Below are 27,180 nucleotides of genomic sequence, written 5' to 3'. Positions count from 1 at the left end.
GAGTTGCTGGGGATACTTTCTTTGCACACAACTGCTTACTCTGCACCAAGCCTGGCTGGCATACAGGATATACAAGGTATCTACTCCAAGCTAATGGATGAGTTGGGTACATAAAAGGTTGAGGATTTTGTTGAATCTGCATGGAGGGCTGGACTTGCAATACAGCAAATTCCTGTTTCAACTGATGTAGTTGGCGTAGACACTTGAGCATTGTTTATATATTTATTCTTGCGATTTGACTTTGCTTTGATACGAAAGTTGCTGCTGCAAATCATTGACAGAAGTTTTTTTTCCTGGTTCCACATTCGGTTCAGCCTGTGATTGGATCAAGTTGTGCTCCAGAGAAAGTAAAATTATTAAATGTCGATTGTGAGTTAATATTGCATGTTTAATGTGCTGCTGAAAATATTGTAGAACCTAATCTGATTATAGCTAACGTTAATGTTAAATTTGTCTTCGTAATATATATTTATCTCCTGAACGTAAACTATTTATGTTTAGGAGCATTAATGGTCACTTGCTGATGGGTTCGATGGCCATTAGATGATGTCGAGTGTTATTGCGCAAGGCCTGGTAACATGCTTATCACTGCACGATACACTGCAGCATATCCTGGAGCTCCTCCTGTACAATTCAACAGGTCATCACCTACAAATAACAGCAAATAGTAAGGCTTAAAAATTAGCAGCTTTCTGGTATACTTGGGAGCCTATACGAGTTTTATCCTTTGTCACTTATTTTTGTTTTAATTGCTTCATACTGTGACTTGTTGTCCACACACGAGTTTGCTTGTGTTTAGCGACTATTACAAGAAAGTTGTGACCCTTGCACTTTGGGATGGGCTGACGTTGATGCAGGATTGGATTGGATATCATCGGTGGCGGTGATTCTAATCGGTTAAAGATGGTTCCCTAATTATGTAAAATGTGATTAAGCAAATATACTATGTTTTTAATCCGTGTTGGTGATTGGAGGGTTTACATCACACTTATTTGAACTTGATGTGGATTTTTCATACCATTCTTCTTTACCACTGGTGTTCGCTAGTTCCATGTTTTTCATTCTAAACCAGAAAAATATACAATAATATTAAAAACATGTAGCAGTCCTCAGTAGTTTTCTCTAACCCATCAGTGAATTACTCTATTAATAAAACTATTTTTTATTACTAGAGTAATAAACGTATTTGTCTAGTAATAAACATTAATTGCACATCATATTAGTAGTACAAAACAGTAAACCTGTCAAGTTTAATTATGTATAACAGTACAGAAAACGTGAAGGATGTAAATATTTTAAGTTTAGCATGGACCAGTATCTTTGATTGACATTATGTTTGGGGGTCCACAAGATTGGCTGGAGATTTTCTATATTTTTAATTTGATTAAAATGGTACACCAAAATATTCATTTCAGCTATTTATAAGCTGAAATTGTTCTATATAAAATAGCTAATTTACAATTAAATTTTTATGGTTTAAAACTGTTTACGTGATGTTTTCATAAATTAGGTGTCCTGTACTATTTTATGTTCGTAGGTTAAAAAGTTTTTAAATTTAATAAATATTATTTATGAAAACATCCTAAACTTTTTCGGTGTTTTTTTAACAACAATAATCCTTTTTTTTAGTAAATCTGATTCAAACTAATAAAATCAAGATTACATATTTTTATGATTGTCTGAATAAACGCAAAAATTATATTAACCTACGTTATTGAATGATGATTTTATCTAACTAATCTCTACTATTATATAACAATCTAAAGCTATATCTGTGAGTATGTGTTCCTCAATTACGTAAAATGTATTGGACAAAATTTACTAAATGTTACATTGTCATTCTTAGGCTACCAGCCCAAACAAGTTCTGTTTTCGCGACTGGCGTCAGGAGAGTACGGAACGTGCTTGATGTTGACTCGGATGGTCAGATTAGGTTTTTTATTTTTTATTTTGGGATAATATTTTCACACTTTTATATTTTAACTTATAATTGTACGTTTTACTGTTTTTATAATTATCAAATTGTATAACAGCAGTGCTAAAGTAGATTTAACAGTTATTTATAAGTATTTACCAAAATAATGACAATGGTATTTATTATCTTCTTTGCTTTTGTTGTAACTTTCCTTTTGTGAATTTATATAAAACTAATTCTGAAACGATAGTATGTTTCCCCTGATATATAAACAGGGGGACTTTTTTAACATATTTGACCTAAAAGAACATTAAATTCAGGATTATTGGGAAGCCTTTACAAATTTTGATGAGTATAACCCTAATAATAATACATATAATGATACAATCTTAACTTAATATAAATAAAGAAATTGGGTATTTTTAAATAGGACAATTACTAGCACACAAATATACCCAAACTATTTCTGATTAAATTTAAATTATTATACCTTTGAACAATCCTATGCTTTGCTTGCCGAAGCTGTTTCCCTTTGGAACTCTGTACAATGTCGAGGGATCTTCAGTAGACGCGGGATGATTTTTCTACACAGCAACTGTACAAATTTAAAATACTCAACATTAAAATTAGGGGATTTTTAAGATAAGAATATTATTAGACGTACAATATGACAAATATATATATCTATTAACACCCCAAACAGATATCCCAGTGTATAGGATGACAACATTAACCAGTATTTCAGAACATGGAAAGTTGTAAACTGTGTGTAGACATTACAAACCAAAACATTGATATTCCACAACTCATTGTAATCTTGTTGTTCGACAAAGTAACTTCAGTTATGCTCCTTTGCAACTTATTCAATGTTAAGGTGTTAAAATAATACAGAAGTCCTGCATACGACTTTTTATTCCCATTTTATTTTGAACTTTATATATTTTTTACAAGGAAAATTTTAAATTTTTCTCAATATATTACAACAGAATTTTCTAATAAATTCAACCGTATGCAAAATTTATTGAAAAATTTGAGCTTTACTAGATATATTTAATTCAACAAGTAAATGTTAGCTGTTCAGTATAATATTAGTAGTGTTACCAATATCAATTTCTTAATAAAATTTAATATTTTTTATCCTTATATATATATATATATATATATATATATATATACATCGTATTCGTAAGTATTATTGTAATAAAAACTAAGGTTACTTGTTGAATAATTAAACTTACGAGTCCAAATTACAACTACACTGATCCACTCCGTAGCTTCCACCACGCAGCTTTAAATTTAAAACTTTACTTGATCGAATTAAACTTTTGAAGCTTTAAATTGTAAGCTCAAAAATAAACGCTTTTGTCACCATCATAAGGGTATTGTTATGAATTAGATTTCATATGAGCAATATATACGAAACTCATTTCCATTATTGAAAAGATATTAGATTAAGTCTAACTATTCTAGAGCATTCAATTATTATTTTACAATAACGTCGATGCAGTGGCTAGTTAAATCTTCAAGTTACCTTAAATTTGGTCTTATAGTATACATGTACGAGGTATACTCGTAACTCTACCCGATATTACCGGTCAAACATGGTATATCCTTTGATCATGGCCTTTGGGTTGGAACTCGACAGGTTGTTGTAGCATGCTGTAATTAGTCAGCATTAGGTTTATAGTAGACGGAAATACTTAGGTAACCTGAGGGCACTGTATTCTTCCTTCCTTTTCAATCTATCGTATAATAATGGTACCTGTAACAAAGCTTTTATTACCAGTAAAATAAGAAGTGAGCTTTCTAGACTATTCATTACATAACATCACCAATGATTGAAGGTTAAACTTGAATGTTGTTACATACAGACTACCAGGTATATACCATACAGTTACCAAACACATCTAAAAATAATTGTTAACAATAATCTCCAGTGGTGATAAAAATATTCTATAAACAACACTTGAACCTAAGGTGCTCGCAAAGATGAAAATGTTTAGATTATACCATGTTAATAAATATAATTTTTAAAGGGTGCTGTAATCTGACTGATCTTTCTGAGAATACAGAAATTCTCTGACGCCATTTAAGACAGCATATTGCATTATTAAAAGGATTTAATATAATTTACAAAACTCCATTGCCCTTTAACATAAGATAGAATAAGATAAGATAAGACTGTTTCAATAAGATAAGACTATTAAGCCATATTAAATTTTGATATAGTAAACTTTTAAAATGATCTATACAACCAAAGACTTTTTAAAACTTCAACTGACTGTTTAAAGTTTATATATTAGTATTTTACTATATGTTTAAAAGTAATAAATAAATTACAATTTAAAAATAAATTGCAGTAGTAAAAGTAAAGCTTCCCAACAAAAACATTGCAGTTTCTCAATCTAAAGTATAATTAAAAACCAACAAATAATTACAATAAATATAGTCAAATTAGAATCTTTTGTAGCTCTGTTTTAAGTACTTATAATAATAATACGATTAATTACTATATTGTAGCAGTAATTACTGGGGTTTTGTGACTGTACCTCTAAAAGTTAAGCGGTTGTTTCCCACAAAATTCCAAAATTAAAAATTCGCCACATGTTTAATCATAATTTAAATAGATCATGTTATAAGTATTTTACTATTTTGTAATACTACAGTTTCGTTAGCATACAAATTAAGCTAATATTAAACAATAATTTGAAACAGTCATGATTTGTTTAAATATATTTTTGATATGTAATTAACAAGTAAAGGCGCTAAACAATTAAAACCGATATTACTATACAATCATGCATCACCGTCAGTCCATCTGGCCAGTCAAAATAAAAGCTGTTAAAGATTAACATGCCTAATAAATTTTACATCTAATATATCTTAAATTTTAAAATAAGCATCATCCAAATATATATAAAAAAATTAACTTACCCAAAATATCAAGAAGATTAGAACTCTAACAAAAGTGTTTGAAGTGTCATATCCTCTCATGTTTGGACTACATGTCACAGCACAGAAATATTGGAAATTCAATCTCATAATGAAATGGTTCTTCTTCAAATTCCTTTAGGTCACCAAGTAAATCAGGATGCTAGTTATTTGTAAGCCTTAGTTGGATGCTAATTTTGGTTTTATTGGTTGCTTTTTTAGCTACTAATTGTAGGGAATAACCTGTTGAATTGTACAGGAGGAACTCCAGGATATGCTGTAGTGTGTCGTACAGTGATAAGCATGTTGCCAGGTCTGAGCAATAACACTCAACATCACCTAATGGCCATCAAACCAATCAAAAAGTGGCCATTAATGCTCCTAAACATGAATATTTAACGTTCAGGGGATAAATATTTATTACCAAGACAATGCTACCAATAACGTTAGCTAGAATCAGATTAGGTTCTACAATTTGTTTCAGCAGCACATTAAACATGCAATATTAACTCACAATCGACATTTAATAATTTTTACTTTCTCTGGAGCACAACTTGATCCAATCACAGGCTGAACCGAATGTGGAACCAGGAAAAAAAACTTCTGTCAATGATTTGCAGCAGCAACTTTCGTATCAAAGCAAAGTCAAATCGCAAGAATAAATATATAAACAATGCTCAAGTGTCTACGCCAACTACATCAGTTGAAACAGGAATTTGCTGTATTGCAAGTCCAGCCCTCCATGCAGATTCAACAAAATCCTCAACCTTTTATGTACCCAACTCATCCATTAGCTTGGAGTAGATACCTTGTATATCCTGTATGCCAGCCAGGCTTGGTGCAGAATAAGCAGTTGTGTGCAAAGAAAGTATCCCCAGCAACTCAGCAAGGGTACCCAAAAAATAATGAGACATCTAATAATTTGTAACTCTGATTCATAATCCAGTGGTTCATGAGTACTCCCAGGTGTTGGTAGTGCATGTGGTCGACTACATCAAGGTCTTAAAAGATTTGGGGTAATCTGTCTTAAGGTTGGGGCTTCTTTATCTCAGAAGGTCTTGTGTTTTGGAGTATTTTTAGCTTCATTATTACCAATGGATAAGTACTATACATAAACGTTGTTTATGGTATGTTTGTTGTTAATAAAATGTTGTATCCATTATCAACAGCTGAAGCACTGTACACTCCATTCGAGGTATCATTTTCTAGCAGAGTTCTCAATGCACTGTTTTTTTCTTTTTTGAACTGCATCTACATAGCATTAGTGAGGGAAGTAGTGCATCATTTAAGCTGTGTGTATATGCTTACAAAGTACAGATGTTCCTTTCTATGGAAGATGTTTAACAAGGCCATTACACAGATGAATTCATTGCATTAGTGTGTAATATTTACTGACGGAACGCTTTCTTCATATAACTCCACTAAGGATGCTTCCACTCCACCTTTTTTTATGGTACTCGTCTAAAGTTGTTTTTAAAGTCATATCTAGGAATTTTTGAGTCCTCTAAAAAGTCATTTCTCAGTCCATTTTCAGCCAAAATAACTATATACGGTTACGTGGCTTCAAGGAAATTAATTACCCTGTCCCTTTTGTTTTGCATTTACTGATCATTTTGATGAAGAATTTTTATTACTTTTTTCAGATTTGATCTTGTGCGTTGGAATATATTGTTTTTGTTTCGTACTTTTTGTGAACTGAGTCTGCACTACACAGTTATAAAAGAAGAAATTAATAGAGGGACTTTTTTCTTGGCTTGTTGTTTATTTGAGCTTAAGTTTTCTTCTGTTGTTTCTGTTCAGATTTGTCCTGTATCTGCTGGAATGTTTTAGGGTGTTAATTCGTGCTTCTGAATTCTTCTTAAAGTACGAAATGTTCTTTGTAAAGATGTTTTTAAATGCCTCACCTTGTTCTAGTTTGCGGGCTGTATAAGGCGATTGCTTATTGGAAGTTTTTGGTCGTGGTTTCTCTCTGGTAATCCGCACTTTGAGGAGTTTGGGAAATTCATGGCTCTCTTTGACTGTTTTTGCTGCCTGTAAAGAGTTTTTCTTTCTGCGGATAGATAGCATTATATATTTGGCTACTTGGAACGAGATACTGAAAACATTGTTATTTATTTGTTCCAGTACTTACTTTACTCCTACTGGGTAATATGTGCTGCTTTGACGTACATTGTTCCACTTTAATAGATAATATACATTCTGTCCATGATTCAATTGCCAATAGTTTTATTACTAACTACACCAGGTCAAGTTTTGCTTTAATATTATTTATTTCTATGACTATAGAGACTGAGATTTGTAACTATTTGGTATATTAATTTACAAAAGGGTCATTTTAAGTGTAAGGATCACTGTTAGTCTAAAATATTACTCTTTCACTTGCAAGTTTTTGTGCAACAGTAAAATGGTTTTTTTGTATATTTTTTAAAATGTTGTCAATGAGTTGTCCAAATTTAAGATCATGGTCTTAAATAATATCTGGTGTTTTTATAACGAAATGTATTCTTCTTATCACGTTTTTCTTGCAATCCTGCAAGCTTTTACAACAAGGTTTCTATCCTGCCATTCTGCTTTCCTTCATTGATTTCCATTTTCTCTAATTTGACTTCTACTATTTTAAAATTAGTTTCAAGCTTCTTTTGTTAGAATTTCGCTTTCTTCTAGTAAAGCCATCCTTAATTACTTTATTTTTTCATTGTCTTTATCATAAAATATTATTGATTTGCTTGAGTAATCGATATATTTATTAATTATATAATCTCACGGAACTCAACTTCATGTGGACATTTTAGGCCACTCCTCTTTACCATAGGGTTTCGCCACTTCCATATTCATCGTTCTAAACCTGAAAAATACACAATAATATTAAAACAGTACAAAAGTGTTCTGTAGTTTTATTTACCCCAGCAGTGTATCACTCCAGCATGTCTTGTAATGAAAACTGTGGTGAGAGCATGTCAGATATTTGTTTTCATGTCTCCTTTAATAACATAAAGCCTGTCAAGTGCAACTGTTTATATCAGTACATGAGTTTTGAAGTATATAAACAGTTTAAGTTTAGAGTGGGCCAGTGCCTTTGATAAAAATTATGTTTGGGGGTCCATTAGGAGGCCTGGGAATCTCCTATTATTGAAATTTATTCCAATGACACTCTACACATATCCATTGTAGCTGTTTACAAATTTGAAAATTTCTATACGAAAACCCATTATTACAATACATTTTTTATGGTCTGACAATTAATATATGTGATTATTTTAAACATGTAGTAAGTTTTGTGGATTAATAAGTTAACTTATGTATTTAATATAATAATTATAATCTATAAAAACATGTAATATCTTATCAATATCTTTTTGACACATCTATAACTCTTTTTATATTCGAATCTGATTGAAATTAAAAAGATTAAGATTATGCATTTTTTGTTGTCTGCAACCTCTTTAACTAATCTATAATATTGTACTAAAATTTAATGGTCTCTGTGTAAGTTACTTAATGAAGTAGTAACTACAGAATGTGACAGTCTATACTGTCTTTACGAACATTAATCATTAGGTCATTCATGTAAATAATACCAAAACAAGCATTATATATATATATATATATATATATATATATATATATATATATATATATATTAACAGGCATTCATATATTTTTTTTAAATCATACCGTATTTATTTTGGTAGAAATAAGAATTAATGTTTTTTTTCTGTAATGGCCTGAGCTTCTGGAGGGTTAACGATGTGTTTCAGCCTGCTACATATCCTTTGATGTCAGCCCAGATTAGTTTAGTGGGGCTTAGATCCGAATTATAAGGTGGCAATCTAAGAATGTCGTCGATAGTGGCAAAATTTTTTATTTGTGGAATTTTATCGGCTTATACAGCTCTGGCACGTACATTTTATCTGTAAAAGGAAGTTTATGCGTAGAAAGCTAGTATTTCATTTTTATTTTTTATTGAAGTGAAAACTTCTTTAGGCGCGTTGAGCGTTTTGGTAGAGGGTAAAATCCTCGGTTCGCGTCACCGACATGCTAATGATACTAACCTGCATGAAAAAGTCAGTCTCGCATGACTTGGCCGCGTACTACTAACCTGCATGAAAAAGTCAGTCTCGCTGTGTTAAAACTGTCCCGGCGGAGTATGAAAACAGACTGCGAAAATCAGTGACCTTTACGGCTTCCTCTCGCGATTTAAAAGTGAAGCCAATGTCGTACAATTCTGTAAGATGCGTCAAATTAAAGCTCTTAATATTGGCAATCTATTGGTTACATTTTTAAATATTAAAAAAATTTCGAAATAATTTTGATTATTGTTTACATTTTACATAGCGTTTACAATGACAAGAAAAAAGTAGTAAGCGAGGATTTTTTTTTATTTTTTGGTCAGACAAAATTTGTCAGCGAGAAAGTTGTGTGAAAATAGATGAATATTTTGTTTGTAATCTATCATTTTTTATTGGAAGTTTAGTTTAGCCTGTAGTAGCGTATGAAGTGATGAATGAACGTTTCTGCCGGAACTGTAGTTGGCGCATTGGCTCACTGATACCGTATTAACTCAATAAATTAGTTTATTGTGCAAAAAAATACCTTTACGAAAGAACCAAGTTAATTTAACTAATTTATTAGTTTTAAAAATATTGTGGGTTTAATTGTTATTGCAATTATATACTTTATCCGTAGCGATAACTGTATTATTTACAACGGTGTTCAACTCACTGTTGTTCACTCGGTGTTTACTCACTTGTATTCTTTGTTTAACTAACTATTAATATTGAGCAATTACAACAAGTATAATGATTGCATTGAACTTTTTTTCATTAAAATAATATTCTTTAATACTTACAGTACTTTTTTATTAAGATATTGTTAAGATAATTGTATATTAATTATTTTTTCAACCACTTTGTATTTATATTTTGTTCATGATTTGTTTAACCCATCATATGTAACTAATAAATAAAACATAAAAAATTTCAAATAATTTTTGCATATAGTTTTAATTACTCTCAACTTAATAGTTCCGTTTTCACTTCTATCGGCAGTCCCACGACTGCTACTGTTTTTTTTTTTTTTTTTTTTTAGATGTCGGTGCCTTATCGACTTTAAGTTATGACATGGTGCGTTATTTATTACTAATACACTCATTGGTTTTAAATTTGGAACTAAATTATGTATAAAATGTGTGTTTGGAGGCTGCTTTCTCCGGTGTTAGAACATTTGGAAGAAATCCCTGTTCGCTTCCTGCAATTATTATAATTAGTATTTCTCTCTACAATATAGGAACTCGAAAACCTTTGTTTTATTCATCGGATCATGACTAAGATTTAAAATGATTATAAATTAACATATGTCTCATCGAGATAAATAACTGGCCTGTTTTGATACCTGTAATGTTTTAATTGTCGCCGGATGAAACATTTGTCAAAATCGAATAAACACGTAATATCATTTTTCCTTGCTGGGTGTTTCTTTGGCGTACAAAATATGCTTAGTTCTCCTTCAACACAAATTGTTCGTTAAAACTCGACGTTGGCCTTGGTAACTATGCGTTCCAAAACATATATGCAGCTACCCAGAGCGGGTTTCTCGCGAGCCCTAGCGATTGAAATTGTAATAGATTTGTTGTCAGCTTCTTGTTTAATAAATTATAAACATTTTAAATTATTAACGTTAACTATGGACTATGAGACCTTTCAACTTCGACTGTGCTTCGTTTTTAAAAGGAATAATTTTAACGACCATAACGCAACATTATACAACACTGTGTTGCACTTAAAGAAAACCAAACAACACTAAACACTACAGTAGTTACAGGCTTTGTATGAGGGAGGATTAATAGGATCGGGCAATGCGTTTATTAATGATCACGGAGTTTCAAAAGATTTAATTGTAAATGAACGGGGTAAGCGTATTTCGACTTTGTTTGAAGATGATGGATTAGTTGTGCTAAATGGTCGGTCAATTGGTGACGAAGGGGGAATTTCACTTTTATAGGGCCAATGGAATCCTCTGTAATAAATTTAGCTGCTTGTTCAATAAATTGTTTAAATTTAGTTAGCGACTTTAAAGTTATTAGTCACATTGGTTCTGACCATTTGCCAATAGAGTTAAGTTTTAGGGGTGATTCTCCGGTCGTCGTGGTCGGGGAGGGGGATAGTGTGCTTCCTCTGTTACCAAAACTCAAATGGACGGACAGCGACAATAATTATTTCAAAGAGAAAGTGAGTCAGCTGATTGCCACAGTCCCAATATATTATGACAACATTAAAGAGAATGTAGATAGCGTTGTTAACTGTATTACCAATTCTGCTCATTCAAAATTAAGGCCAGGAAGTAATTTGTCTGACTTAAAATTGAAGCAGCCATGGTTTGATTTTAAGTGCTTAAATATAAGGTAACGTGTTTTTTATCTTTTAAATTTATTTAGGAAGTCAAAATCTCCTGAGGTTAGAAACAATTACTTAGAGGAGTTAAAACGGTTTAAGATTATTTGTAAATAAAAAAAGATATCCTATATTAATAGCTTAGTACATAATTTAAATCAAGCATCAGACGCAAAGCAATGTTGGATGGCAATTAATAGATTTAAGGTGAAAAATGAAAATAAAGTAGGCAACATTCCACCGAGTGAATGGGTGAGGCATTTTAAAACCTTATTAAATCCACCTGTGACTGGTCCCATTGTGGAATACGCACTGCCTTATTGTAGCGATGAGTCTCTTAATAAGGATTTTTCAAGGCAGGAATTAATTTTAGTATTGAGCAAGGTAAGGGTAAACAAAGCACCTGGTTATGACAGAGTATCCTATGAGTTTTATAAGAATGCACCTAAATGTTTAGTATATAGAATGCTTCTAATATTTAATAGTATTTTTTTAAGGCATAATTCCTGCTAGCTTTAAAAAATCTATTATATTCCCTCTTTATAAGAAGGGTGATATCAATGATGTCAAAAATTACGGGTGCTTGTCATTTATTGATTGTATTGCAAAAATATTTACCAATTTGCGGAATAATAGATTGTATGAATGGGTAAATAAGAAAAATATTATTACAGAATTTCAGGCCGGATTCAGAAAAAGATATTCCACTGTAGACAATATTGTCAATCTGTCTTGCATGGTTAAACTACAGTTGAATAACAATAAAGGAAAACTAAACAGATTTTTTGTTCATTTCTCTTCAGCGTGCGATACAGTTGATAGGCGTGTATTAATATTTAAACTATCCTGTTTAGGAGTCTCCACTAGCGTATTAACCATATTAGATGATTATTATAAGGACACAACTATAGGCGTGTGGTATAACGATGGAGTGACTGAAAATTTTTATACTAAAATAGGCCTCAGGCAGGGATGTATTCTCAGTCCATTAATGTTCTTTCAAGGGTTTGTAACTTCGGTGGTGTTTGAGTTAATGTACTCCTTTACGCCGATGATATTGTAATTCTGTCTCCCACGGCTGCAGGTTTGCAACAAATGATTAAGAGACTTGAAACCTATTGTGACACCTGGAATCTACAAGTAAATTTAAATAAATAATAAATTATGATCTTTAGAAAAGATGGCAAACCTATAGTGCAAGAAAATGGTGGTATAAAGGTACCAAGATTGAGGTGATCAAAGAGTACAAATATTTGGGTATGGTATTGACTAGCACACTGTCCTGGAATTCCCATTTAACTCAGAAAGCTAAGGCGAAAACTGCTGTAAATTTAGTTTGGAACCACTTAATAACCAATAAACGTGAGCCACTAAGTGCTAAGCTTTTGTGTTTTAACTCCGTGGTACGATCTATTTTGTGTTATGGAGCACAGGTGTGGGGATACCTCGAAAGTGATGTGGTAGAATCTGTATTGAGGTTTTTATTAAGAAAATGTTACGTCTCCCACATAATACGCCGCATTACGTGGTCTACCTGGAAACAAAATTAGATAGGTTGATCTATTATACGATGAAATTTAATCTAAATTATATTTGTAAAGTTCTGCGGATGAATGAAAACAGATTACCACATATTTTAGCTAAGAAAATAATTGATAAAAAATTATCTTGGTATAAAGAATGGAAAGCCTATGGCATAAATTATGACGTAGATGTAGATTTTTCTAATATTAATGAATTAAAATCACAGCTGATAAGCGTGGCAGAGGGAGTGAGAAGCAGGTGGTGGGCAGGTTGTGCTGGAAGAGCGATAACATCGCCTTATCATCAGCAATATTTAGTTCTTGACCTTGACCTCGGCGACGGGAGTTTCTTTCATGACGGGTATGATATCGCTACCATATCATGGGCTATTAAAGTTAGAGCTGAATTAGTCGACTTGAATTTTAAACCTTGGTTAAAACAAGGAAACTTTGATTGTTCTCTTTGTAATCTTCAGGAAAATGAAACAATATTTCATTTTGTGTGTAAGTGTCCGATTTTGGCCGAAGTTAGAACGTTTTTGTTTGGTTCTAGGTTCTTGAATTGGGATGAATATATTAGCATGATAAACAGGGGGATTGGCGGGTCTTGTCGGGGTTTATGAAAAAGGCTTGGAAAAAGATGGGATTTGGTACAGGAACTTAATTTTTAACAAACGTTTATTTAATTTAAAATTTTAATGTCTTGCAGCTGAAAACCACCTCGCCACTCTAGCACATTTATCACGCCACACATTACTTTGCTATTATTATTTGAACATGCAACATGTAAAACCTTTACGTTTCTTATGTTTTGAATTGCATTATTGTGTGCAAGTGATAGGTTGTAGTTACAATAGTTTTATCCAAGGCGGTAATAATATTGCAACTTTTTGTAATATTTATTATCATTACTATTATTATTAATATTTTGCAAAATACTTTCTATAATATTATTTTATTAATTTACATTTACTCTTAAATTTAAAGCAAATGAATATTTTAATTTATCATTTTATACTTTTCAGCATTCGGAAGATGATATTTTGTTTTTGTTTAAAATCTTTAGTAATATAATTAATCTTTATTAATTAATGAACAATACTGGAACTTTTCACGTTGTAATAGCCAACCCAGCAGACGGCCCATAGGCCATTGCTGTAGTGTTTGTTTATACTTGGTTCCATGCTTGGCACCTGATTATTCAACTGTTTTGTTTTAAATAAAACACCTTTTCTTCTTCTTCTTCTTCACTACAGTAGTTAAAAATTAGCAGTGTCTTTATGTACAGGCAAAGGTCTGAATTTGAACACTTTATTTACTAAAGTAACGTTGTCATGCAGTGTTGTTTATCAAGATGGGTACGCGTAAATGGATTGGGACTGGCCGCCTTATAGCCCATTTATATGAGTCCCGCCACCTGACTCATTCATTCTTTCGCTACGCTTATTTCTTTTATCGCGATTATTTATTCCTTGACTGTTACTTTTATAACTAATAAACTTTTTAAGCCTGTGCTCAAGAAATTAAAAATCTATTTTATTATTTATTAAATTTTAATTATTCATTATATAGTTTACAATAGAAAATACATCCAGTGGGAAACCATGCATCATATATGAAAGTAAAAAATTTTGACAGTACAGACACGTAATAAATGGTGACATCACCTGGCGCATCCTTGAAGGAATTTTTGGCGCTTCGTTTAAGATTGACGCTTAAGTGACAAGCAATAAAGGTGGCCAACAGAGAGAGCTACTGCTCTAGCTTCAACGGCCGAACCTACATCACCATGCTGCTTAAATCTCCGCTACAATCATCGACCCAGGGTTTCAACCACAATATGCAATACCATCACAGCTATCACCACACTCAGTTATTCACCCTTAATTCGGACCTCAAGAACCTATCAGATCATCCCACAGATTATTCCAACCCTGCTTAAGCTTTCTACAGAAAACATGACACTGATCAACGCTGATGAAGGGAAACCGAAATCTAAAGGAACAGATATTTTGCCTCAACAAGGGAAGGCCATGCACTTTGGATCACAGCGTCGGTTCTGACCAACGCCTGTTAAAATTTACAAAAGAATGCATTTACAGTTAGCACCCTCCCCCCCCCCAATACATTGCACTACACAATGTGGCCCAACTTATACAATATACTCTACTCCCTCACCCCATTTACTCCTGTCCCATCAGAAAAAACTATTATAAGTTTAAGAACACCAATTGATAATTCACAAGCTTAACTGAAGTTACTAAGAACTTATGCTGAGAATCGCCATTGCAACAGAACATCTAAAACATAAACTGAATGAAGGAAGAAAATATCTACAGCTACTATAAAGTAAATAAAAAAGAACCACATTTCCCCCCCCCAAAAAAAAAAAAAAAAAAAAAAAAAAAAAAAAAAAAAAAAAACTGCAATAATGAACTGAAAGTCATAAAACACCCTCCAAACAATATTTTTCTCATGTGTGATAATTCAATTCAGACTTACTGATTGCTACCGATCTCGGGTGTTATATCAGTAGCATTGAAATTTTAAAAACCAAAGTTCCATCTATTCCTCAAAGTTTGGTTCAACCTACAGACAAATATATCGAAGTTATTGAAGTAAGGATTCAAACATTTATTTAGCAAGCATGTTTTCATAAAATGTCTCAAATACGTATTAAATAATATATACTTAATCAGTATACTATACTTATCAGGTTGTCAATAGGGACCTTAAGACACCTCCAACCCATTTTGGAATCAACCAGCCTTTAAACCTTCTCTGAATCCTTTCCAGCCTTGAGATGTGATGGATGTAATACGTCTTCAAGACCACAGAGGCCTACCCAAGATTGCGACTAAAAGAGAACTATAGAGGATAACAATAGAGAATTCAGACAAACCACCGCTCACCAAAGAAAGCCCTACAACTAGTTCGCTCCTCTGCAGATGGCCTCAATGTGATGATCAGGAGTCTACCTTTTAGGAGAACTCCAAGATCCTTCCCTAATTAAGTTACATTCTGTTATTAGTGTGATTTATTGTATTTGGTTGGCCGGTAAGTGCAGATCTATTGTGACCTGTATTCTATAGTTCAGTTTTAATAATTAGTGTTTAGTATTTATTAAGGTATGTTTTAGAGTTAATGTGTATGAATAGACACGCAACATGGTTACTGTAGTTCAAAACCTAGGTTGTAGTCATCCATTAGTCTAATCATTCAACTGAAGAAGAGATCACATTTGATATCTCGAAACGCATTGTTACTGATTGCATTGAAACATTGTTTCCTTCTAAATCCTTCAATCCTCAAAAAGAAACATTGAACAAAGAAGAAAATAGAATTTTAAAATACTGTAATCGGTAGCTCAAGGGAGAGACCTATTATTACTCAAGGAATATGAATTTAGAAACTATGTGTTTTCCCAAAACTATGTTGCAATAACTTAATAAAATATTGTATTGAAAACCATTAGTGTGTTAACATCCTACAACTTTAACTACAATCACTAGAAGATATCACAACCAAATTTTAATGATCAATATGATATCAAATCAAGTCTAACCGTCAAGTTGAGTCATGCTTATTCAAGGCTGCATTTAAATTTTGAACACATACAGGTTACGCAAAAAGTAACCGTCCAATAATATAAAATGTCCCAAGCCAATAATAGTTTAACAAGGATCTACAGCTATCAAGGAAAAGTGGTCAACACAGTTTAGCTGGAAATAATATTTGACTGTAAATTAAATTAAATCTCGTTTTACCATAGGTTGAATATTTATAGCAGGATATCTGTCACCTCATAGTGGAATAACGGCTACAACTTAGTTTGGGTGCGGGACAATAGAAGTCTTCTGGCGAATTGGAGACAGCTCCAGTTTCCAAGTAGCTAAAATGAACTAAGGTAGTTTTTATTACATGGAACACGTTACTTATTTGCGCTTGATATTCATTAATATATATAATTTAAAAAAAAAAAACTAAAATTATTACTATTTAGTTGAATTTAATTGAAAGAATGTAGTTTTCCATATACAAAAATAATTCAATTGTATACATACCTACATTGAAGGGTATTTTTTTAAGTACTATATGAAGAGGAAATAAAATAAATTTTGAAAATATTTTAATATAAAGAGGTTGAATAAAAATGTTAATGAATTATTATATTGTAGAATAATATTTATATCAAACCACCGGAAATTATTTTCACTAAAACCTGGTTGATTTCCCATTCTACCGTAGTAATATAAAAGATAATGATAATTATTTCAGTAATGCCAAGGACGAGATCCTTATATATAACCATGTATTAGTAATGGGTGAAATGAGTATTGTGTAGGCTTATTAGATCTGTTCGGGTCGTGTATTGAATAAACACTGCGTGGAGGCAGTGCCTGGCGCGATAACAGACGCCTGAAACATTGTTTTATAAGAGATAAGGCCAAGCATGTGATAAGAGGCAGTTCTGCACACGTCTATTACAGATCTGTGCGTGACTGTTCTCGCATTCAGTTCTGACTATTAAAATTTTATCGTCGACAGATATGATTACTTGTTATTTCACAAGACAGACTGCAGGAAAATGTTCACTTCGATTCAATCTCAACGGTGGCTTGGCGGAGTGGACCTTTTGTACGTAACCGCTGTAACCTTTTTGTACGTCAATAAAGGACCTTGAACGTACAATGTAGTTATGTGTTAGCTTAGTTATTCGACTAAGGAAGAGATCAGATTGCAGCTCTCGAAAATTAGTGTTACTGGGTTTTTATATCACTGAACTTAAATTTCAAAAACAATCTTCAAACGAAAAAGTGGACGTGGTGTTAAAACAGCGGATGAACTGGCTGCTGGGGTTCGAAACCCTGACCATGGAATGCTGATTAGCAGCGGAGTACAATCTAGTTTTTCAGACTGCATATGAGAAGAAAATGTAATCTTTTATTCTTTCACTGAAAGGACAGCTCAATTCCTACGAAAATCCTATAAATTACACCTAATTTCTCGATGGCATGTGCACCATCTAATAAATTTAATTGAAACTTCCGGTACTTACCCTACAGAATTAAAATGCAAATACCTTTCCCATACCGAAATCTGCTTAAATTCTCTATTAAACATCTAATATAATATTTTGGATTAGGTATTTAAGCAAGTAAAATATGTGATCTCTGCTACTCAATTTTATTTTAGAGAAAACCGGTGTACATAACAAGCTTTATTTTCTATCACTTCACACAACTACTCATGTTTAGAACAAGAAAAGAAAGCTTTTAGGAGGACACCTGGATCTTGCCAAGGCTTTTGACACTGTCAGCACGCCGAGACACCTGGATAAAATGGAGAACATTTGATACGTCGACTGCCCTGGGAGTGGTTCAGGAGGTACCTGAGCGAGAGGCGGCACCATGTGTGAATGTGAGGTGTATGTGTTTGTGGCGGCGACAGTACCATTGACTATGTCAGCAAGCTGAGACACCTGGATAAAATGGAGAACATTTGATACGTCGACTGCCCTGGGAGTGGTTCAGGAGGTACCTGAGCGAGAGGCGGCACCATTTGTGAATGAAAGGTGTGTGTGGCGGCGACAGTACCATTGACTAAGTCGTTTGTCAAGGAATGACCCTTGGCCGTGTCCCTTCAATATTTACGATGACAAGAGGGAGGGGTATTTAGGGGCTGTGCTTGGCAGGAGTTATGGCCTCTAAACGAATAGAGAACTCACACATGTTCTAAACTGGTTATACTGTAATATTCTTAACTTGAATGAGCGGATAAATGTACAAATTTCCACACGGCTTACCAGACAACAGATTAAAACGAAGAATGCAATACTGAGTGTGGGGACAGAATGGTTCTGCACTGCGAACCTTTGACACGAAATAAGGATACGTTATCTATAACTATATGCCCGGTGAGCTAAAGGGCTACTGGGCATCCACTTTACACTTACGGGAAAAGCTCATGGGTTTATATTTAGGATTGGTTTTAAGGGCAGCTAAGCATTTCTAGCATAGATGTCAGTTAGCAAATGTAATTTCTTTAATACTGATTCGTAGCCACACATAGACCTTTCTTTGTGGATTGCTTTTCCAATTACTTTTTAGTTCGTCTAACGTTATAAGGATAACATCATAAAGATCAATGATAACTTATGTATATATAAATATAACAATATAATTGATTACGTAATAGTAACACTTTTACGTTATTATTAATTGATCATGATTTTAAACTACATTAATTGTAATAGGTATTGTTTAGTAGAGATACATGTAATACTATTACGTATACTATTAAAATAATTACAGAAAAACGAGTTATTAAATACGAATATCTGGAAACTCTAAGCTATAAACTATGTACACAATTCAACTATAAAAACATATATATATATATATATATATATATATATATATATATATATATACATTACGTTTGATTTCTTCACAGAATGAATATATTTTTATTTCAGATTAAGGATGTATTGTTATCATAGTAAGAAATTTTAGATACATACATTTGAAGAATACGTTATATTTATTACAAACGTGTATATTTAATAAATCATAAATTTTGTCTAGTAGATCAGGAAAGGGTTAAATTGCTTTCTAAACAAACCACAATTTAGAATGTTTTAATGTATTATTTTGTAGAAAACAGCTATATTGTGGATTTATATTGTGGAGCACATAGGTTACTATGGTATAGCTCCGGCGTAGTCTCTACAGATGTATTCTATGTACCTTCCACGGATACTGGACTACACGGCATGAGTTACGCGCGGCACCGCTGCGTATACTCTCGGTTCCCTGACACCATCGCCGAGGAGCGGCACATACGCTACTACGGTATAGCCACGGCTTAGCCTCTACAGATGTATTCTATGTACCTTCCACGGATACCGGACTACACGGCATGAGTGACGCGCGGCTCCAATGCGGCTGCTCACGTCTCCTTGACACCATCGCCGAGGAGCGGCACATACGCTACTACGGTATAGCCACGGCTTAGCCTCTACAGATGTATTCTATGTACCTTCCACGGATACTGGACTACACGGCATGAGTGACGCGCGGCTCCAATGCGGCTGCTCACGTCTCCCTGACACCATCGCAGAGCAGCGGCACATACGCTACTACGGTATAGCCACGGCTTAGCCTCTACAGATGTATTCTATGTACCTTCCACGGATACTGGACTAAACTGCGCACGACTTTTGTGTATGTGAAAAGAGGGTTCCACAGGCTTAGGCATAATACACCTGTGGTATGGAGAAACTCTTAAACTTTATTTACTTTATAAGTACTTTGTAACTGGAATGTTAGTATAAATTAGAGAATCATAAAACTAAATATTCTCAAGTTTTATTATTTAAGAAATTTATGGCTGTTCGTTGTTTTGTATTAATTTGAGGAGAATTCAATATGGACTTGTGTATTTGGAATCTGGTTTCAAAAAATTGAATGGAATTTTTATTGGAATGCTCAGAACACATTCATGTGAATAGTTCGGAAGAAACGTAGACGTGACTAGGCATTTTTATATAGGGGCCTAAATGTCCATTTCAGCATCTCTTTTTTGTCAAATTTTTGTTCATGATGTGTTGCAATACAGATTATGTGCGAGTAAACCATAATACACGATATCCACGAAGTAACACGAATAGAATGTTTATTAAGCCTACACCGAATTTTAAACCCTCGTTTCACTATATTGGAGCAAGATTTTGCAATAAACTACCTCGATAAATTAATGAATGTTGCAATCTGATAAAGTTTTGTAAGTAATTCAAAACTATGGAATTTAAATACTAATAATCTTTTAATATTCAATGGCTAATCACCAATTGGGCCTATATTGTATCTTGCACAAGCCACCATCATAATACTCTGGTATGTGTTCAATAAGTATTGTTGTGCTGTTCCTTTTTTAGTTTTATCAAACCTATTTTTCTAGAGGAAAAGAAATCATTAATTTTAGTCTACACCACGTCTTGTTTTAGACTTAGTAATCATCAACTTATATTAGTTATAGGAAATTCAACGCATTACAGCAGCCCGTTATTCTTTGGTTTACTATTTATCATAGGACTCGACTCAGATTATTTATTTATATTCTGTTTGTAAATATTAGATATACATAAGAAGGTTTGATGGACAAAATGAGGCCATATGTATGTCATTTCATACATAAATGACAATTCTTACAACCTCATCTTTACTAAAACTGTTCTTTATGAAAAATATAAGTCTACAGCGTTATCAATATCAAATTTAGTCAATTTAGTCTCTCTTTATTCTAATAACTTTCTGTTAATAGTTATGATTATAGAGACTTACTTCTGTACATGTTGTGTGTTCAAATGTATTACGTAATCAGAATTGCTTGTCAGTGACGATGCAATAGTTACTATTACCTCGTTACAAAACTGTAATGAAAATAATGCAACAGTATTATGAAGATTGAATCAAAATGAAACAAAGGCTGTAAATTTTCAAATTAACAGATGATATTTGTATTGATATTTCCTCAAATAAATTCATATACTGCTTATTTTTCGTTTCCTTCTAAAGTGATTAGTATAAATGTTTATAGACTGTAAAAATGCATAACTTACAAAATTAAATCAAACCAAAGCAGAAAATTAGAAAGCGATTGTCTTAAAATCCAGTTTTAAAATACATTGGTTTTTTTGAGGACCAACTGGAAATGCAGATTTATATAATAATAATCTAACGTACTGTTGCTTTAATAAGAATTAGGAGGTAAAAGGTCAGAAGTCTGTGGACTGTAAAATGTTGATATTAAACCATTTTCTGTGATGAAACTTTCCTAGCACATTTCCATCCATTTACGTTTTGTACATTTATGAAATCCATACATAATCTTATTCATTCTTGTAATTTTACGATATAAAATCCTTTATATTTAGTTTTCAACTATTTTTCGTACATTGAACAATATTATTAATTCATAATGACAATTCCAATTAAATGGTAAAAATAAATTAATTAATTATTTTCAAAGTCTCATCTGCATGTATAACAAATTTTTAAAATGTGATGAAAAATATTCTCTATCTAAAAGACTGAAATATCTGAGAAGGTACTTTAAAGCTATAAGATATAATTTAATTTGTTTATAAAAGTGTTTTAAAACTCACCACTTCAGGAAGCTCATTGTCGGTGGGTTGTGTTCCAGGGATTGTACATTTCAATGTTTAGGAATAGGCTGGAAATTAGTCCATGACTCTGAAACATAACGAAATATATTTATATATTGTCCATTTTATACTTAACTATACGTAAGGTATGGAATATTAAAGAACATAAGCATACAAAACTGACCTCACGTTAAGAGAATATTAAGGGCAGTTTCTAGATGATTGAAATTACAGTACTAAAAATAAATGTGAGAATTTCTACAAAAAATATAAACTAAAGGGAAGGAAATAATAAATATAGATGGAGGGGGTCATTGGTGAATAAGACTCTTATACTCGTTTTAGATGATCTCAAGCATGTACGAAGACATATTCTTGTTTCTTACGTTGGTAAATTGGTAGAGAATTCTCATATAAACCTGTATATGCGGAAATATTTTAGAATTTATATAGTGATGTCAAAGTATAGGTAAATTAAACTACGCAATTTCTCAAGAAAGGGTCTGTAGGATGACGATACAGTGAGATGGCAGGTTTTACTGGTAGTCTAGTTTGTTAACGTGAGTACAATAGGGGTAGTTTGAAAATTACCTTGTTTTCTCTGACCTTGTGATTGGGTAGTTGGAGGCCTATCAAGGCTTGGTTTTTAGTTTTTAGACACGATTCTCCACGTCTTTTTGGATTGATGTTTTGCGGTTGATTGACTTAGTGGTTTTTGTCTTATTAGTTCCTTTACCCACCTGCGAGGAATTTTGCGTAAGTAGCTCTATTATAGTCGAATTACGACTTTTAGATGGGATTTTTGCTGTTTACTAATAGTAGCGTTCTTTTACAGGGATATATTCTTATACAAAAGGGAAATAAGAAGATTTGAATTCACTTTATAATTAACCCAAGTTTTCAAGAGAGTACATGTCGTTGCAAGTATAGTTCAGAGTAAATTCTAAAACTTTAATATTATTTATAAGTTACTGGTAATATCCATTTAGTACTCAGAAGTCCGAATATTTGTTATACTTCAAAATATAAATTTTTCATAAATATTGTGGCGTGAAACATAGTTAAGTTAAAGTTTGATCTTTGTATGTACCAACAACAACAGGTTGTGTGTGTGAGAGACATACGTGATACGAAGAATTTATCAGTAAGTTTTAGTTCAATTTTATTTAGCCTCGTTTGTAATAAAGAAAAGTGAATTAAATTATAATCTTTATTGTATTTGAGTTTCATAACAAAGGTACATTTTTAGTTCGATTTTAGTTTCGAAGCAAGAAGTTAAAGTTAGGTTAATTTTAGTTTATTTTATTTGACGGAAGAAAACCTTTTTTCAGAAAAACTTTACAACCAGAGTGGTTGTGTAAGGATTTAGGAATTTAATTTTAACATCTGTATAGGATAATTACAAGGATTGTTATTCTAAGAAATTAATGAAAAGGAAGTATTCTCATGCATATCTACCCTAACGAATATAATTAATTCATTTTTAAACTAGATAATTAAGTGCAGTTAAGCTAATAAACAAAATTAGGTAAGGGGTTTTGTGAAAGTTGTGGATCTCTGGACAAAACCAACTCTAAATATTCACTTCCTGTAAGAAATTATTATAGTCGTTGGACCGATGTGGATGTCGGAGCATCCATCGCAATATATCTTATAAATCAACTGTTCTCGTGAAAGTGGTTCAGGATACTCATAAAGAATACTCCTTTGTTTCTCTCAATACAGCGATTTGTATTCCTAACCGATTTACAATCTATACGGTCTATGACGACTAATGTTAAGTAAAAATTATTATATCCTTAAAATTTCCATCAGAACAGACCTCTGGCAACTTTATTGAGATCACGTACTAAATCTCTGAATCACTTACTAGTTCTCACTAGTGTGTCACGCGGAACTGTCAAGCCAATGCGTACTTTTTTAACTCTTTCTATGAATATACCGAAGCACTTAAAGCCCTGCAGAGTGATATTATTGTAAATAACCCTCTCATCCCTGTAAATCTGTTACGGAAGCTTGATCATAGGCTCCTAAAAAAACTTAAACACTCTCAACCCACTCCTACTGAAGGTGACGAGATTCACACTCTCCCCTATGTTCCGGATATTACACACTCCTTAACACTGAATGCTCTTGCGTTGCGGATGCTAGTCTCCTCTCAACACCTCATGAAAACAAAGGTTTCTACTATTCCATAGTCAGTTTCACGTTCACCGTGCAGTACAGGTATAGTGGGAGATACTCGTGTTACTACCTTTACTGGGATCATTATGCCTATTGTAATGCCGGTTGCGTTAACTGTCCTATAGCGACCCGTTCGAAGGCTCATAAGTAGATTTTGTTATACCCTTACAAAACGTTTGTAAATTAGCTCATGTTCATATGTGTTATCTATGATGTTTGTATCACTATAAAAGGTTTATACAAATATGGCTGTGAAATTAACGTACAGTATAATGTACTATCAAACAATGTGTAAAATAATTATAAACCGATATAAGCCGCAAGTAATATTTTTCTATTGAATTTGAAGAGTGAGTTTTTTATGAAGTCTTAATCAAGATATTGCACCATTTCCAATTCCGTGGAGTTCTTTATAGGAAATAGCTATTGCAACCATTAGTAATTATTGTACAATAGAATTTATAGTATGATATCAGTGTTCTACATGAGATATGAGATAGTAGGGTATTCTGTCATACACTGATCTAACAGTCACCGTGTTGCGGTCTCTGCACCCAGTTTGTAGGGAAAGCGGCACTGGTAGAATCCAATCCAGGCTTTTCTAGGTATTTTTTGACTACTTTCGCGATATTAGAACCCTCCAGAATCTTCACTGAACTAGCATCTCGGGTTAGATTATAAGCGGCAATAAACATGAACCTGCCGGCTGGGTCATTAAAATATTAATACCCGCTATATGTATAATGTAAATACCCTGCTATTCTTTGAGAATATTCAGTCGTCTGAATATGTAAATGTTCGTAGATCAATTAAACAAAGTTTCTTTTAGTTTCCTTAAGAAGGAACTATAGATAATAATTGTAATGATTAGTATTGAGAGCAAAACAAAGGCAAATTTAATTTAACGATACTCTCGGATCAATTTTGATTTTATTAATTAAGTAAACATAATGAACTAATTGTACATAATGGTAAATAGAAATAACCAAAACTTTCAAAAACCATAGCAGTTTAATATTATACCTAATTTAGTAACTAAGGAAAAAGAAATCCAAAATAAATCATGAATCTTTTCTTGTGTATAGGATTATGTTCTCTGTTTTTAGAAATATTAAGAATAAATGGAATTGTTAATGAAAATGAATTTTATTAAAACAGAGAATTAATCTTAGTAATGATACGCATGATTAGGAGGCGATGGAAACGATGATGGCCAAGCGGTCTAAGAAGATGGATTTTTGGTTTTCAGCTAGATATAGCCCAAATCCTGGCTTTGAACGTTGCACTTTTCATCAGTACCACTGACCTTGTACCTTATTGACTCTCCTCTTTATTGGTTTTGAAAAGATTATTACATGCCAGTAACCCAAGAGGACGGGCAGAAGAAAGCTTATAAGGGGATATGGCTCTCCTTTTATGTATAAAAAAAGTATTTACGTTGTTGGTAAAACATTTTTTGGGCTCAATAAAAATAAAATAGAGACTTACATATAGAACATATTTCTTTTCAGGTTCATTTAAATTTAGGTATTTAGTGACATACGCCTCCTGTAACGATTTTGAATTTCAGGTACTAATTTTAAGTTTTGAAAATGTATATTTTTTGGGAAGCGGTACAGTTGAGATGCATATTGTGACGTGACTCTCAACAGGACAAAAATAATTCTTAGTTATTACACATTTACTACCAGAGTAACCGCGGAACACTCACAATTTGAGGTGGTTCCAGGCTGAAGAAAGACTGGTCCAGTATGGATATTTAAGACTATCTTTCAAACTTCAGTACCTAACTACGAATTGGACGTACAATATACATTACACAAGTCAAAATCATAGTACACTGGTATGTGGCCAGTAAGTTTTGCTGTACAGTTCTTTATGATCTGTTGCCATAGCTATTTTTTAAAAGAAAAAGATATAATTAATTTTAGTCTGCACCATGTCAAGTCTTATTCAGGTAATTATCAACTTATATTAGCTATAGGCAAGTCACCGCTAACATTCTAGCGGGTCATTATTTAACCAACTAGCACATTTTTCGTAGGATTAGACTCAGATTATTTATTTATGTTCTGTTTGTAGACACTAAAAATAAATGCAAAGGTTTGATAGACAAAATGACACATTTCGTATTATCAGTCATCATGTTTAAAATTCATATAATAAAACACGAGTTAATTGGTGGTTCCTACACGAGCCAGGGCCCATCTTATCATCCAATTTAATTATCCAAAGTAGCCTGTGAGGGCCTGCCACGAGTTACACTGACTGAGGATGGCTAGGAAACATTTAGGTTTTAAGGTTAAAGTTTGCTGTTCCTAGTTCCCAGCAAAGAGAGATGATGAGATCTCTGAAGGAGATCAGGTGCGAGGGCATAATTTTGCGATAATGATGGAAAATGAGCACAATTAAATAAATACTGTTTGTGCGAGCATAGTTACTAAACTAATATGCTTCACAATAAGCATATGGTCAGGAATGGCAGTGGATATCTCCGAGACAAAACGAACCACTTCAAATAAAACCCCTAAAACGGATCAATGATAGACTTATATGTAGAGAACATTTTTTTACATTTTAAATAAGATACTAAACAGTTCACTTTACTCACAATAATTCATATAAATAATTTTTTTTGTGGTAACTATTTTTTTAGTTTTTAAGTTTTAAGTTAATTTTTATTCGAATAGTACAAAAATTTAGTTGTAAAGTGAAGTGACTCTCTAACTATTAAGCGCCAAAAACTAGGTGAAATAAATTTATAATTCATAAAATATACATATACAGTTTGTTATGATAGTTAAGAAACACATAGTAAAATTCCCTTAATTGCTTAATGTTTATTTTCAAAGCACTGGTCTGCATGTATATAAAAATACTAAACACCTGATGACAAATATATTGCATATAATGTGAGAAATTGCTTGACAACTATTTAAATATTAAAAGATAAAATTGTTATAAATGTCTCTAGAACTCACTATTTGAGGAAGTTATTGCTCATGGTCTGTGAGGCGTGCTCCTAGGAATGGCATATTACTTGGAATACGACTGGAGATTACTTCATCA

At 32.7% G+C, this 27,180-nt stretch overlaps 1 long non-coding RNA gene across 1 annotated transcript; it reads right to left on the bottom strand.

Moving 5' to 3' along the window:
• Window positions 1–27,180, bottom strand: LOC124369854. Its single transcript, XR_006923108.1, has 6 exons — window positions 27,093–27,180; window positions 21,928–22,015; window positions 4,850–7,691; window positions 3,508–3,677; window positions 2,406–2,510; window positions 1–1,063 (listed from the first exon to the last, which is right to left on the bottom strand). It is a non-coding gene; the product is annotated as an uncharacterized LOC124369854 (long non-coding RNA).

The sequence above is a fragment of the Homalodisca vitripennis genome, chromosome X (assembly GCF_021130785.1).
Source record: "Homalodisca vitripennis isolate AUS2020 chromosome X, UT_GWSS_2.1, whole genome shotgun sequence".
Classification (NCBI taxonomy): Eukaryota; Metazoa; Arthropoda; class Insecta; order Hemiptera; family Cicadellidae; genus Homalodisca; species Homalodisca vitripennis.
Note: the sequence above shows the minus strand (reverse complement) of the source record. Positions and strands in the feature narration are given on the sequence as shown.